Genomic DNA, 13,085 nt, shown 5'->3' on the forward strand with positions numbered 1-13,085 from the left:
GTTCCCATTTTTTCCTGTCAGAAATGGAAAACTATGGCTACTTATCCTATTTCCTTAAGAGTAATTTTCTGGGTTCTGTCTCAGGATTTAATTCAGGCTTATTGATTTTACTTGTCAAGTAATTTTTGTAAAAGAAAAAGATAGATTTCCTGAACAGATTTCAAGATTCTGAATCCAATACAGGGATTTCATCTGATTTCTGATTCGGACTGAGAAGAGCTCAATTTCTGATTCTTCCTGTAGGGAGTTCTGTCTCCGAGACTTTTTCTAGAATCTGCCAGCGTTTTTGGTGAGAGAACACTGAGGTTTCTCTGTCCCTTAGACAATGCTATAAGTTACAGAACAAATTTCAACTAACTTATATGCACTCCCCTGTTCTGTCTGCTTTAGAGAATGTTAAGGTCTTGCATTTTTTCTGATAGTCAGAGAGCTACCCTTAAAAGGTGGATAGGATATATTTATCCTCCGTCTTAATTTTTTGTACACTATTCCAAAACGTGACCTAGTAGCTATAGCTTTATTGGATCCCATTGCTGCTAAACTTTTTATTATAATTATGCTTTTTCTGATGAGGATGGGAACATTAAGTATGGGGGGGGTGCACATTTCTGCAACTTTGATTTTTCGAATTGTTGAATTGTCAGGCTGTTGGCTTGTTCCGACTAATTGAGAAAGTGTGAAACGTTTTATCTGACATTGAGGAAAAAATTTGTTTTTAAATTTAATTCTATTGCACTGGTCCCTGTTCATTGTTCAGTGCGTATGTCTTTGCTACTTCTAAGGCTGTGCCCACTGGTACTGTTTTGAGGAGGTTTGCATGGTTGCATTCTCAAAATCTCAGATAAAAATAAGATTTAAATCTCCCTTTGGTTAGTTATTGTTTTTGGCCCCTCTGCTGCAAAGGTGATGCGTGTTAATGGTAAGCTTATCCAGGAAATCTTTTTCTACCCTTTTCCAAATTTTCTAAGGGATTCTATAGCTCCTCATCCAAATTTTGGCAAAAAGCAAAATAAAAATCAGTAGAACACAGGTAGAGTCTTTAGTGGCAAGGGTGTTCAAAAAAAAAATCAAACCTGCCAAAGCCAAGAACAATCCAAGTCTAAATGACTATTCAAGAGACCTTTTGACTTCTCCCATCCTGAGCCAATTTTCTGCCAGTTTGTCTGTTTCTCTCTGTCAACAGGTAGCTACAGACAAGTGGGTTCTGAAGATAATTCATCAGGCTTAGAGATGGCAGTGTGAGGTAATTCTCCCTTTCCGGGGGCCATTCTTCATCCTCCATATCAGACCCCCCCCCCTCAGTTCTCTATCTCATTGTGTCCCAAGGAGCGGTAGAAACATTTCTTCCTTCCCAGGTGGGGAATGGTTTATTGAAGGATGTTTAGTGGATAAATAAAGAAAATGCTTGGAAACTAGTTTTGAATCTTCACTCAGCATGTCACTTCACAACCCCCCCCCCCCCCCCCCCCAAACACACACACACACACACACACACACACACAGTTATCTCTCCTTCCTCTTTCAAGCTTTCTGTAAACAGTTAACTTAAACGGTGCTTATCCCATCCCCATTTATACAGACTTCTGACACTTATGGTTGTCTGGATAACACAATTTGTGTGCTTTAGCCTTTGGACTATCCACTGCACCAGGCATGTTCACAAGATGTCTCGCTCAAGTTGTAGATTTCAGGCTACAGGGTATACATAATTTGTTCTTATTTAGATGACTACTTTGTCTTTGGAAAAGACTCTGCAAAGTGTCAGGAATCTCTAGGGTGAGAGAGTTATTGGACAGGCTAGGATTCCCTCTTCAAACAGGATTGCTTCTAGGTTCAAATAAACTTCTTCCACAGGAAAAAAAATTAATCCGTGTCTAGATCTGTTTCTAAGGTTTTTCACTCCAACTTCATTCACTGACAGAATACCTCAGTATTTTGGGCCTCATAGCCTCTGATTCCCATAATACCCCAGACAAAAATTCACATGAGAAAAGTCATATCTGAAGCGCCTCTGATTCCAGGACCAACACTGTATTTTCAAATCCCAGGGCTGAGATTGCAGAAGACAAATACTTAAGAGTTAAGATATTTTTGTAGCCATGTCTCCCCTTTTCTCTCCCTGTTCCAATGTAGCCATTTACTACAGACTGCTCATGGCTTTTCTTTGGGAGCAGTTTCAGGAGGGATAAAAGTGCAGGGTGTGCGGGATGCAATGGACAGATGCATGCACAAGAGATGCTTTCTCTGATCAAGGCAGTAAACTCTCTAAATTATTTTTGGTTCCAGGGATCTCTTCAGATTGGACAATACCGGAGTCATGTGGTACATCAATAAATGAGTGTTTAACCAGGTCATATCCCCTCTGCAGACTAGCCACGTTAGCTTGCAGTATAGCTTCACAGCACTCTCTCTTTTACAGGTATCCTACACATACCTCTCAGCAGTACCGAATTCTTCTGTTTACTGGTTTTGAGCCCAAAATAATGGGGTGCCACAAATTTCCAAGTGGCCCCTTCAACTCTGATTTTTTTCTGAGAATGGCTGATGTCACCATGCCAACATATCCCAACTGCAGGGGATGTGTGATGACAGCTTCATGATCATGATGCACTGCCTGACTTGTCTGAGACTGGGTGGGCGGGAGTTTGAAAGCATTTACAAGTGTTCCTCGAAAGTCAGGACATCTTGGGAAGTGCAATTTTTTGTCGAACAGTTCAGGAATAAAACAGCATATTTTATACAAGGAGGCAGACGTACGACTTGACTATACAGTCTGTCTGGAAGACTTTTCATTGTTTATACCCTCTTCCCACTTGAGTTGAAACAGAAACTGGTTTGTGGTGGCCCCGGCTCACATTTGGGAGTAACGGGAGCCTACTGCATAAGGAAGAGGCCATAAAATGTCCATTATCCCATATAAATAAGTAAAATACTAGAGATAGTGGCTAGTACTTGTGATGTGGACCTGAAGTTCTCCGTGCCGTGTAACTTTTTCCCTGGGAGCTTTGTTGATGGTCCGGACTACAAAATGCTGCTACATATAATAGGAACCGTCTCACTTTCGAGGTAATGGCCACTGCTTTCTTCCCTAACAGCAGGCAAGAAAAGGATTTTGTTGTATTCATGCTTAAGGTTAACTATGCCTCACAGCAGAAGGTGGGGTATGACAAGTACTTATGTTTACTACACAAACCTGAGCAATGAAGGTAGTCAGTAGGTGGAGTTTAGTACTTTAAGCACATACAACACGTGTATAAACAAGATTGACTAGTGTGTGAGATTAGCGAGACCATTTACAGTTTTTCAGTAAATTGTCCTTGTATTTAGTTTTAAATAATTCTGGCAGGTTTGATATTCTTAGTGTTTCACTGTTGCAGTCATTACATTTGGGTAATCTGCTGGCTGTTTGCCATCAATCGGCCTGATTAACAAAGTCTTGGGTCCTGCGTCGGTTGCTGTCCCTTCTTCCATGACGTCAGGTAGTCAGGGGTATAAAACATGCAGCCGACGCCATTACATCAGTTTTTCTTGCCATGCGGTGCCCAAAGCAGTTCGCAAGTGCCGGTCGGCAGACTCCTGAAATTTTCATTTTCGAGTTTCAGAACTGAAGTCTTCAACTAAAAGTTAAGTACCCCGTTGGGGAAACTTTTTCTCGCTCCTTACCGATATCAGTAAAAGTTAATAATTGCATTACTTGTGGAAAGCAAATACCTCAAATATTTTCATTTGTACTGTATTCTTTGCCTAGACCCTGACGTACCTTGCTGTCGGTTTTGTGCTTTATTTAATCATGCACTACCTGTCATCGGAACATTTTTGCCTCTAAATATTTCGGATGTTCATCGTGCATACAGCTGCAGTCATAACAGATGGGTTCTCCTGCCGTCAGGCGGGTCCTTGGTCGGCCGAATTCCAAAGTCTAGGTCCGGCGTCGGTTGTCGTCGCTTCTTCCCTGACGTCAGTGCGACAGGGGTATAAAAGAACCAGCCGACACCATTTTCTTCAGTCTTTCTTGCCGCGCAGTGCCCTAAGCAGAAGCAGTTCGCAAGTGCCGGTCGGCCAGCTCCTGAAATTACTAAAATTTTGCAACCGAAGTCTTCTTGAAAGCCAAGTACCCCGTTGGGGAAACTTTTCTTGCCTCAGACCGATGTCAGACAAAGTTAATAATTGTATTTCATGTGGGAAGCAAATACCGCATAAGGATTTTCATTCCCTCTGTATTCCTTGTTTAGGCCCAGACCACGACGTCTCGGTCTGTAGTTTTTGTGTTATATTCAACAAACGCACCATTAAGCGCTGGGCGGAGTTCGCCCAGCATTATTTTGGCAAAAAATTTAACTATTATGTCGGATACTCCGACTCCAGTTTTGTCTAAAAAGTGCAAAGATAAGGACCGACACATGAGGTCCGCGACCTGTACCGACACCACGCCAAAGCCGACTACAGGTGGTCCGGTTCTCAGCGAGGCGCCTACGCAGCCCCTGACTACCGACGACACTTCATTGGCAGTGTCTTCTGTGCCCGAGGTCGCAGGCTCTTCGGCCCACACCCCGACTACAGATACCGAAGCCACTCTTGGTGGTGAATCTCAAAATGTAGACAGGTCTGCCTCCTCTCAAGGTGTCTTCAGACCTTCCTCTTCTTTTTCCATCAAGGCTTTCACTAAGTCTAAAGCAGCCATGCTTTCTAAGAGACAAGCTACACAGGGCCCATCTCCAGGCCCCATGCCTAAAAACAGATGCTTAAAATGGCTGAGGATTTAATTACTCATCAGGGGTTCTCAACCCCCCCCGGACAAAAGGCACAGAGTGGAGGAAGAATCCCCTTCCTTTGATCAGGCCTCCATTATATCAGAGCAGTCTGAACAGGAACTTTCTTACTCCCCTTTTGAAGATTCTGATGCAGAGGAGTCCATTCCCTCTGTATGCCCCCCAGAGGATTACTCATTTGGGGAAACCTGGCATACTTTAAGGGAACACTTCCACTGGGAAGGCCAAGAGTACTCAAGATTCCAAGAAAAGGCTTAGGGATTTTCTCTTGCTACCTCAGCACAGGCCTCTGGCTATACCTCCTGTCTTGGACATACTAGATGATGTATACTCTGAGGCCTGCGTTAACCCAGATTCTTTACCTCCAGCCCCAGTCAAGCCTGACAGGTACTACCAGGTTTCTGACTCTCACCAATTTCTATACAAAAGCCATGCGGCTGACCCAGAAACTATCTCACAGGGCCCCAAGGGAATTAAGGCCTCCACTGCTAAAAATCCATTACCTTCCAAGAGAGATTCCAGATCCTTAGAAAGGTGGGGAAAAACGGTATATACCTCGGCCATCTTAACCATGAGGGCATTAAACTACCAGTTCCATATGCCAAAGTACCAACAGTTTCTGTTATCACAATTGAGAAGTAAAATGTCACAACCTGAACAACCAGACTTGAAGGAGTTGCAGGATTTGATGCATAGTGCAGAACAAGTGGGTAAACATACCTTGCAATGTGGTTTTGATGCTCTAGAGGCCTCATGTAGAGCTGCTGTTACAGGATCAGTCATACGTAGACATGCCTGGCTCAAGGAACAAACCTTACCAGATCATGTCAAAGCTAAATTACTAGATGCCCCTCTACAAAAGTATGTATTATTTGGTGCTAATGCTGAGGAGGTATTAAAGAAAATGGAGGAAAAGGCTAAATCAGTGCAAACAGTGAAAGATTTTCTACAGGTACAACCCCCACGTTTCAGTAGAAATTGGCCTACCAAAAATTAGTCCTTTCCAGCCACGGACAGACGGTAGATACAGGTGCCCGAGGGCAGAGGGCAATTCCAAGGATCGTTTAGAGACAGACAATGGCAAGCTCCTACACAGAGGTGGTGAGGATAGTTCGCAGCCATTCAGAAAGCAAGCCCAATGACTTTCCCCTTTGCATGCCAAGCAAGGCTCAAATGGCAGCACCCTTAGGCGGAAAGCTGGCATTTTCAAAAAATTGGCATATTGTCACAAGACAAATGGATCCTGGACATTATAAACAGAGGCTACAGATTCCATTTTCACACCCTTCCAAAAATGAGAGGCATGCCAAACCTGCCACACAATCGAAGGGCAGAGGCACAAAGACAAATTTCAGATCTCATGGACATGAAACTGTTAAAGAGGTACCTACTCACGAACAAGGTCAAGGTTTTTATTCCAGACTATTCCTGGTACCAAGGAAGGGAAAAGATTGGAGACCTATTTTGGACCTATCCATCCTAAACACATTTTTACTCGTACCAAAATTCAAGATGCTCACTTTACAGCAGCTTCTTCCCATGCTGGGCAAGGAGTCTAGGCTGGTAACATTGGACCTCAAGGAGGCATACCTGCATGTCCCAATCAGACAAAATTGCAGAAGATACCTCAGATTTCTTGCAGGTTCAACCCATTATCAATTCTCTGCATTGCCCTTTGGCTTATCTACTGCGCCCAGAGTATTCACGAAATGCCTGGCATCAGTAATTGCCTACTGCAGACTTCAAGGGATACAAATATATACCCCTATTTGGACAACTGCCTGATCCAAGCGGACAGCAAGCACATACTTCTGAAACATCTGGCTTATGTAATAATGTTGTTGAATTCTCTGGGATACAGAGTCAACAAAAAGAAATCAAGGCTAATACCTTCTCGGAAAATAATTTTCTTGGGTGCCAACTTGGACACACACACCCAGATGGCCTACCACACGCCAGAGAAGCAGGGGCAACTAACTCAACACTAGCAAATTTCACCAGGCTGACCAAGGAAAATCCTGCAGGCTCTGGGATTCATGGCATCTTGCATCCTACTAATCCCATGTGCAAAGCTGCATATGAGGAAACTTCAATGGTACCTGAAAAACCTGTGGTCTCAACACAGCCACCGTTTGAAAACAATAATACCACTAATTCCATGTCTTCAAAAGGAATTTCTGTGGTGGGCTCAAGCATGCCATACAAACACAGGTCTCCCATTCAGCAAACCTCAAGCAAATCAAGTCATCACAACAGACGCCTCGGACTATGCCTGGGGGGCGCACATGACAGATCGGTGCATTCAGGGCAAATGGTCCCAAAAAGAAAAGCACCTTCACATCAATCAAAAGGAAATGCTAGCAGTAATAAATGCTATTATAGCTTTCAAAGACCGTCTGCATCCAGGTCAACTATTGATAAGGACAGACATCACCACAGTAATGTGGTACATAAACAAACGGGGAGGAACCCATTCATACCCCCTATGCAGGCTGGCCATGTCACTTTGGAACATGGCTCTGGACTTACAAATCAAACGTCAAGCACAGTACTTGCCAGGCAAGGAAAACACGCTGGCAAACAACCTAAGCAGAAATATGACATATCCACACGAATGGAAGTTGCATCCTCAAGTTTTTACAGAGATAATTCAAGCATGGGGAAGGCTAGACATAGATCTCTTTGCCTCCCACAAAAATCACCAATTGACAAAATTCTGCTCAAGGATTTTTCATCCAAAGGCCTGAAGATTGGACGCTCTCTCTTTCAGTTGGACAACAATGACAGTTTATGCCTTCCCACCTCTTCCTCTGCTGCCCAAAGTTTTAATAAAAACCAGAGCAGACTGACCAAAGATGATTCTTGTTGCTCCAGACTGGCCAAGACAACACTGGTACCCACTCCTGAGGAGCTTGACGCATTCCCCACCATGAACCCTGCCTCTAATGCCTCTTCTTCTGACTCGGCACTGCTTCAAAACTCTTCACAGTCAGCTGAAAACACTCTATCTGGCCGCATGGAAGATTCCTTAACATCACAACAGACCCTACTCTCCAAGGAGGTGCAGGATGTCATTTTGGAGGCCAGAAGGCCATCTACTAGAAAAGCTTACTCCGCAAAATGGAAACTGTTTTGTGCCTGGAATGAGAAAAAGGGCCAGAATCCTGGAAAACTGAATTTACCTCAAAGATTACAGTATCTAGCTGAGCTGCTAAGCAGTAGGCTTTCATTCTACTCCATCAAAATCCATGCCTCCGCCATTTCTGCAGAATACAACACTGATCCACCTTTATTCTCTCACCCCCTCTTAAGACCGTTCCTCAGTGGGGCTAAGAATATAAAACCCCCAAGGAAACAAACCAATACCTGCTTGGCATCTCAGTTTCATTCTAGAAAAACTGACCTTGCCTCCTTTTGAGCCTGCTGCCTCAACAGATTTGCAATATTTGTCCTGGAAAACAGCTTTCCTTCTGGCTATTACCTCAGCTCGTAGGGTGTCGGAATTACAAGCCCTAATGGCTGTGCAGCCTTTTATCATCTTCCATCAGGACAGAGTTTCCTTACGAACCAGCCCGTCCTTTATGCCAAAAGTGGTATCCAGGGTAGCTTTGAATCAGGCTATACACTTACCTACCTTTTATCCTAATCCTCAAAACAAAGGGGAAAGATTACTACATTCCTTGGACATCCACAGACAACTGCGTTATTATTTGGACAGAACAAAGCCTTTCAGAAAATCAGAACAGCTCTGTGTCCTATGCTATAGGAGCTCAAGGGAAGCTAATTTCCAAACAGACGATCTCAAAATGGATAGCCCACTGCATATGCTTTTGTTCTTTTCATGGCAAAACTGTACCTACAGGCATCAGATCTCACTCCACAAGGGCCACGGCTACCTCTGCAGCTTTCCTCGGAGGAGTTCCTACCAAAGATATTTTAGAAGCAGCCACTTGGAGTTCTGTGCATACCTTCTCCAAACACTACCACCTTCCATTATACTCCAAATCTAGAGCAGGCTTTGCCACTGCAGTCTTGCAGGGCATCCTGTCTCCTCCTAGTTCCACCTAGTGCCTACCACCCATTTCTTAGCTTTGGGATTCTACCCATCTGTTATGACTGCAGCTGTATGCATGATGAACATAGTACAGTTTTGTACTTACCATAAATGTATATGTTCGAGTGCTAATACAGCTGCAGTCCAGGTTTCCCTCCCTCCTTCCCCTCTTGGGACAGGCCTATTGGCTAACACCTCCTCATACAATCTGATTGGGGTATTCATTTATGGTGTATTTGCTTGCACTACTGTATGTTGATTATATGGCATTGCTTTATTACACAAATTTATGTATTGCCTTCCTTCTGGGGGCACCTGACATCTGGGGCAAGAAAAACTAAAGAAAATGGCGTTGGCTGGTTCTTTTATACCCCTGTCGCACTGACGTCAAGTAAGAAGCGACGACAACTGACGCCGGACCTAGACTTTGGAATTCGGCCGACCGAGGACCCGCCTGACAGCAGGAGAACCCATCTGTTATGACTGCAGCTGTATTAGCACTCGAACATCTACATTTATGGTAGGTACAAAACTCTACTTTCTCTGTTTAATTATCCAGAAATGTCATTGGTTAGCCATCCGACTACCGGGATTCTGAAAAAGCGCAAAGACAGAGACATGCCGCCGAGGTCCAAAACTGCTGACTACGCTTCTCCTAAGCCAGTTAGCTGGTACTCAGTGAGGTGCTTTCGCAGCCCCTGATGCCCGCTACTTCTGATTTGCAAGCCTCAACTGAGACCCATTTGGAGTCAGGTATGCCGCGAGATACTTCACCTATGGAACCCGCAGATGTCTCTACCATGGATGGGTCCGGTGCCCCTGTACAGGCACTGGCTTCTGAGGGGTGTATTCAGACCTACAGACTTGAGTATTAAATCAATACCTCCTTCATTACTAAGGCCTAAATCTCGATCCATGTCTAAAAAAACGATGCCCAGGCTGCATGTTCAGGCCCCTATGCCTAAAAATCAAATGATAAAAATGGCCGAAGATCTAATTACTCTAATCAGGGGTAGTCTAATTACTCTAATCAGGGGTAGTCAACCCCCCCCCCCCCCAAGAGGCCTAGGGCTGAGCTTGATTATTAATCTTATCAGGATTCTGTTTCTTCTGACTCTTTTTTTAATGACCTGGATTTGTCCGTACCTACTTACGAAGATTCTGATGCAGGGGAATTCCATTCCCTCTACTTCCCCTGCTGAGGATTTTTCTTTTGGAGAAACTTTACATTAAGGGAGCATTTCCACTGGGAAAGCCAGGAATTTTCTGATTCAAAAAAGAGGCTTAGGGATTTCCTTATACCTCAGCATAGGCTTTTGGCTATACTTCCTGTACTAGACATTGTTGATGTGTTCTCGGAATCCAGTTTAGCCCCTGACTCCCTGCCTCCGGCTCCTAGTAAACCTGACAGATATACTACAGGGTTCCTGAATCCCACAAGTTCCTTTTCAAAAATCCTGTTGCGGATCCAGAAACCATTTCTCAGGGGCCCAAGGGCAATTAAGGCTTTTACTGCTAAAAATCCTACTCCTCCTGATAGAGACTCCAGGGGGCTGGGTAGATGGGGTAAAAAGGTTTATACTTCTGCAACTTTGTCAATCCGAGCTTTAAACTGCCAATTTCATATGTTGAAAAATCAGCATATTATTGGACTGCTTAAACAGAAAATGATGATTCCTGTCTATGTGGAAAATAAAGATTTACAGGATTTAATTCATTCTGCTGAACAAGTTGGAAAACCTACTTTGCAGTGTGGTTTTGATTCTTTAGAGGCCTCTTGCAGGGCTGCTGTTACTGGGTCTGCTTAGAAGGCATGCTTGGCTTAAGGAGCAAACTTTGCCGATCATGTTAAAGCTAAATTTATGGATGCTCCTTTAAATCAGGACTGCCTGTTTGGCAGTAAGGCTGAAGTTCTTAAAAAGATGGAAGATAAAGCTACATCTATGCAAACTGTTAAAGATTTCTTACAAGTGCAACCTCCAAGATTTAGTAGGCACTGGCCTACTAAGAATTGGTCCTTCCCAGCCCCTTCCAGATCCTTTTAAGCCAAACCCAGACACAGCAAAACCCCAGGATGTTATGTGTTCCTATCTCGCCTACATTCTGTACTGATGGGCTCGGAGCCGATCCCTCGGCTCCGACTCGGCACGCTATGCTATAGAGCTAAGCCTCTTATTGGCTGAGCTATTCTCTATCCCAGGATGCACCACCACTAATCCCCCAAATCTCGTTTGCCGCTTACAAGCTAGGACGTGGTCTCAAACTTGGCTGAGCTAAGTACTGTTTTTTCTAAAGTTTCCTGTCAGGAAATTTCTTATTACCCAAAAGCTGTTTTAACAGCTATTGTTGTACGAGTGTGTTTTGGTACATTTTTTTGAGGTAAATTGTGTGTTTAAGGGAAAGGTTTCCCGTTTAAGTTAGAGGGGCCTTCCCCTATTCTTCAGCTAGTTTCTCTTATTTTTTCAAGGAGGTCAAGTACCTGTTTAAGTTAGAGGGTCTTGGCCCTCCTTTTTAGTGTTTTTCTGTCATTGTATTGTATCGTTTAAAAAAAAAAAAAGTTATAAGTTTAAAGTTAAATATTTTTGTGGTAAAGTATTTGTTCCGATAGTGCTTCTTTCTCATGTTTAGTGGTTTTTGATAGGCATTATGTCAAAAGAACATAGACCCTCAGGGTTCAAAAAGTGCACGAGGTGCGGTTATAAGATGTCTATAACCGATGACCACTCCTCGTGCGTATATTGTTTAGGCGCCAAGCACCTACAGGAGTCCTGTAGCGTGTGTCACGCCTTTTCATCTAGAGTCCTCCAAGAGAGGAAGAATAAATTAATACTGAAAGGGCTGATTAAACTCTCCTTCGAGGAGGCCTTATCTTCCTCATCCTCTCCTACCAAGAAGAAGAAAGCGTCGGCTCTGACCAGCCTGTCGGAACCGACTGCTAAGAAACCTAGGCAGGCTTCTCCATCGGCTCCACGGACTTCGGAGCCGAGGGTGGAACGGTCTGCCTCGATGCCTCCAGTCTCGACTCCTCTGGTTTCGGAGCAGAGGACTGGGGCGTCGAGAGGCGGGTCACCTTCATCGGCTCCACTGATTTTGGAGCTGATGAGGGTTGCCGGCTCAGACTCTTCCCCTTCGGCGCCGAAGCCCTCCTCTGCACCGAGGGAAATTGTTTTGGGATCTCCCTCGGAACCTATATTGGTCGAGTCCATTCGGAGCCGGTCCCCCAGTCCTTTGGAGCCGATGGAGAAGTCAGTTCGGACCCGATCGGTTTCATCTAGATCCTCCAAGATGTCTGATTCGGACATCGACAGGGTGCTCCTAAGACTTTTCCAGTCTCCTGTGTTCCAAAAGTTAGTTTCGGCTCCAGCCCATTTGGCTTCGGAGCCGATGGTCCACCCTGTAGTTATGGTTCCTCCTCCAACAGCCTCGGCACCGTTGGAGCCGGTGCTGGTGGAACCGATGGAGGTTTTTGGGTCGGCCCCAACCCTTACTCCAACCCCGGCTCTCGAGTTGGAGTTCGGTACGCGGACCTCCTCTGTCGGCCCCGGGGGGGGACGCTTCGGGACTGATGTTTTCGGTCCCAAGCCTTCCTCTCTGTGCGTTGGCTGCGGGGGTACAGTCTACTGTTGTGGCCACGGGAGTTGGACCTTCCCAGGATTCTGGTGGTCCAGCCTTTAGGGCCATGAGGAGTGCGTTAGCCAAATCTTCTTTGGCTACCTCCACGGTCTCTCCAGCACCTTCCCTGCATACGGAGACTGGGTCTTTGGCAGTCCCCCTGTCCTTAGACAGCGGAGCCCCGGGGCCTGAGGTCACCCCCACTGGGGGTTCCCCCCTTCCTGGAGGTCCCTCTGAAGCTTCTTCGGAGGAACCCCCAAGGAAAAGATCGTGCAAGAGGAAGCACGTTGACTCCCCCGATGAGTCTCTCACATCAGACACTGATCTTGATGATGCAGAGGGGTCCCCTAAGTCATCCTCAGATGATGTCCCCTTTGCAGACATCCTGGAAGCCCTCAAACAACGAGGCGGCTGGCATTCCAAACCCCCTTCTGCTGACGAGTCTGTGTTCCTTAAGGCCTTCGGGGCTCAGCCCTCCGCCTCCTGGGTGTCTCCGCCCTTCGACGAGCTCCTAGATTTGATCTGTCGAAGGGCGTGGGAACACCCAGACTCTGTGGAACCGGTGCCTGCTCGCCCAAATAAGTTCCTGTCAGCACCCCCGGAGAAGGAGTTTTTGACTAAAGGTGTGGCTGTAGATGCCTTGGTGGTGG

At 45.3% G+C, this 13,085-nt stretch overlaps 1 protein-coding gene across 1 annotated transcript in view; it reads left to right on the forward strand.

Annotated features, from left to right (window-relative positions):
* UBE2G1 (ubiquitin conjugating enzyme E2 G1) overlaps positions 1–13,085 on the forward strand; it is a 685,202-nt gene that overhangs the window by 590,989 nt on the left and 81,128 nt on the right. The gene's annotated exons all lie outside the window — the stretch shown is intronic.

Source organism: Protopterus annectens, chromosome 9.part0 (assembly GCF_019279795.1).
Source record: "Protopterus annectens isolate FY-2018-M chromosome 9.part0, PAN1.0, whole genome shotgun sequence".
Classification (NCBI taxonomy): Eukaryota; Metazoa; Chordata; order Ceratodontiformes; family Protopteridae; genus Protopterus; species Protopterus annectens.